Source organism: Dioscorea cayenensis, chromosome 3 (genome assembly GCF_009730915.1).
Source record: "Dioscorea cayenensis subsp. rotundata cultivar TDr96_F1 chromosome 3, TDr96_F1_v2_PseudoChromosome.rev07_lg8_w22 25.fasta, whole genome shotgun sequence".
Classification (NCBI taxonomy): Eukaryota; Viridiplantae; Streptophyta; class Magnoliopsida; order Dioscoreales; family Dioscoreaceae; genus Dioscorea; species Dioscorea cayenensis.
This window is the reverse complement of record NC_052473.1, coordinates 2,610,965-2,614,649: the sequence shown is the minus strand read 5'-3', so window position 1 is coordinate 2,614,649 and position 3,685 is coordinate 2,610,965.

The window sequence follows — 3,685 nt, the reverse complement described above, 5'->3', positions numbered from 1 at the left end:
GGCCGATGCTATTCGACACCCAGAGTGGAGACTTTTAGTCGAATTGAAAAATAACACTGACCCATGACACCGGAGATTATTCGACGGACACCGCTTCGCAGCTGCTCATCGAGCTAGAAGCTATATACCAAGAGAGAGCCCTTCTCGATTCTCTTTTCGCAGACGTACGATGGTCGCACTCAATAAATTCGGGATCGGGAAAGCTCGCCGAAGCTTTCAGCACCTCAAGATGTGGCCCTCGTGTTTGGTCTCAAGGCTCGCGATGGCGACGCAGCTGGTCTTCGTAAGAAGAAGACCAGTGTCATCGCTCAAGGGCGGTATCTATCAAAGACCCACGAGAGACACGCAGACTCCATCAAGAGCACTCGCAGCAACTTGTTCGGCTGTAGGGAGAAGAAGATACTTTCGCCAAACTCTCGATGGTGTACCTCATGCGGGACAGCCCTCTTCCCAAATACATCACGCCTGGCTCGAACCGGATCGCTGATTACGCCGATGATCTAGCGACCCATGGGACGATACGCACGGGCGCAGCGACGCATTGCCGCTTGCATGGAGGATATTCCACAAGAAGCCGCCCGAGCGCAAGATAGATGCGCCTAAAGTAAGACCAACACGTGGTACATTAAGGGTCGCTTTGGCCGCGCTTAACGTCCCTGGTTTTACGAAATGACCCGAACGGGAAGAAAGTCCGCTTTCAGAAGATCCCAAGGATGTTGCTACTACGTGAAAGTACTTTCACCTAAGCAAGCTGATTTGTAGAAACGAGCTTGTCATCGCTCGATGGAAAAGAGGTAATAAATCATGGACAATGTTTAACATAAGTCTTTAACGCTTAAACATTTTATTTAGCTGCTTAACTTTAGTATTTACCGCTTAACTCTTATTCATAATCGGGTTTAAATATTTTTGTTCTCCGCTTAATTATATTCTATAACGCTTTAAATATATAAACACCTGCTTTAAATATAGTTTTTATAGTTTAAAACGAACGATTTCACGAAATTGTTCGGGTTTACATATGTTAGTTTCTCGAAATGGTTCCCATGACGTCGAAGAAGAAATATTTGTTGGGGCCAACCGACCTGACGGATGCCATCGCTCCCAACCACTGGCTCAAGGCGGGATGAGAGGCAGCCTCTATCGCATGGGCTGACGCCTGCTCTCCTACTTCCACCCCACCACGCCGCACGCATTCCTCGACGCCGAGAAGCCCTCCCCTACCCCTACAGACGGCAACAACCCCCTACCACGACAACGACAGCCCCCGAGCGTGGCGTACTCGACTACGGCAGTCCCTCCGACCGCTGGCAAATTTCACCGCTGACATTAGGCGAAGATGTCACCGCAACTCTTACGCAGTATGCCAGATATTGATGACCGAAGCTCGGTTGTCGCCGCGTGTCGAGGCGCCGGAAGGACGTTTTCACAACCGGCCGCGCCATCCCTCGAAAGAACCGAGCACCCGGACGAACGAGGCGTCGGAATTTCGACGACGAGGACATCATCTGGAAGGTCATTCCAAGGCGGCCACATTCAAGAGACTTGCGAAAAAGAGGAGAACAATATCGCCTGCTCTCCACCGCCGGCCGACGATGAAACAATCGCGAACATCATCGGGCACGATGGCGTGGTTGAGAAGGACATCGAGATGACGCTGCCGCTACCGCTGAGAAGGCCGCTGACTCTTTCTCGATGAAATCTCGACCGCGGAACTACCGCCGAGATCGCGGCATCAAAGATGGACACAATCAACGAAGATCAAGAACAAGTTAAGTGCGTCATGCCGCCCAATGATCGCTCGAATCCGCTGTCGTGGCCGCGAACGTGTTCGCGGTCGATGCCGCCGCCGCCGCCCTCAAGATCGGGCTGTACACAATCCCACAACAAGAACAACCATGTAAGTGATGTGTTCATAGCTGATGTCGCCGCCATCGTCCCCCGCATCGAAGGAAGATGTCACAAGACCCCGACCGAGCAACGAGAGAGATGATCAAGGCCAATCAAACATCGACCGCATCTTTACTGAAAGCTTTTTATTCAAGAAGAAGAAATGGGTTGGCCTCGAGTCGTTTTTAACAAATACGAGCAGTGAGTTGATGAGGATCTTTCTCAACTCGCCTACTGGATTGGTAAGTGTAAAGTTTTTATGATATTGTTTAAAGGTTTTATTATAGTGTTTAACAATTACCTAATAGTGTTTAATACCTTTTATGTTATCATTTAATTTGTCTACTTAACATTTAATTATATATAATATCATGTAACAATTGATAATATCATTTAAATATTTATAATACGGTCTTATTATATCTCAGTATCGCTTAATCCTCAAGACTGTCAAGGTGGAAGAACGACGACTGCCGACCATTACACGCCGACAAATTATACACGCCGCTGAGGGGAAGGAGACGGTCACCGATGATGCGATGGACGCCAGATGCATAATACAAAAAGTCGCCGAAAGCAAAGAGCCATATCTCTTACAAGAAGCGCCGCCCATCACTGCATCATTATGGCTGTTTATGCCCGCAGGAAGACGCATACGACTGACACCATTATGGCTATGATCGGGATGTCCTGCAAGAACCGCATGAAGTTCAAATTGTCATCCTCTCGATAATCATGAATGGCCACTTCCATGTCGTCGTCTCGGACAATGATAAACAAGAATACAGTGCATTATTCTTCATGTCCGGGTACGATAAAGACGCTGCTGGACATGGTAAGTTCTTTAATTATGTCCGATTAATATCCGTTTGGTATTTAAATCCGGGTATTCTAATCTCGACTTGCATATCTCGACAATGAATCTATTCGACATTTTGTGTCGATCATGGAGTTCGCGAGTCACGACTCAAGAAGTACCCACTGCGATCGACATAGAAACCCCACGCCTAAAAACAAGGAAGCGCCGATCGCGCCGCTCACGCCATGCGCTTTTATCGAGCAATTACTTTGGGGCGAGAAGTCACGGCTACCGCAGCATGCATCGCCCTTACCTCGGATTAAGGTATGTTACCCGCATACTTAAGGAGGGAGAGGCGCCCTAGGCCACGCATGACAAAGGGGGTCGCCACAAGCGGGTTAAATTTTTGTGTTTGAAGAACATGTCCCTGTATATCCGAATGTCAATTTTGTTTTCGAATGTAAACTCGACAAATTCAATTCATTGTTTTCGTGTTCAAGAGTACGACTTGTATATGTTAATGTAAATTTTTGTTTGTTTTGAATTGTAAAAGCGTGTTAAATTCCATTCAGCTTTCATTTCATTGTTTAATTTACGCTCTAATTGTGTACATTTCACTTTCATTGTTTAAATATACAATATATCGCTTTAAACATCGCTTTTAAATATTTCAAAAATACGCTGAAATCTCGCTTAAAAATAACACTCGTCTCTGCTTAACTAAATGCATTCATTGTTTAAATAAATATGGGAAGTCGCCCATCAATAACTTGTATATCTCAATGTAAAGTTTGTTTGTTTTCAATCGTAAAGGCGTGTTAAATTTCATTCGCTTCATTTCATTGTTTAATTTACGTCAGAAGTTGTGTACATTTCCGCTTTCATTGTTTAAATATACCATATATCGCTTTAAACATCGCTTGAAATATTTCAAATTACATAGATCCGCTTTAAAATAACAATATCTCTGCTTAAATACATTCAATTCGTCTAGAA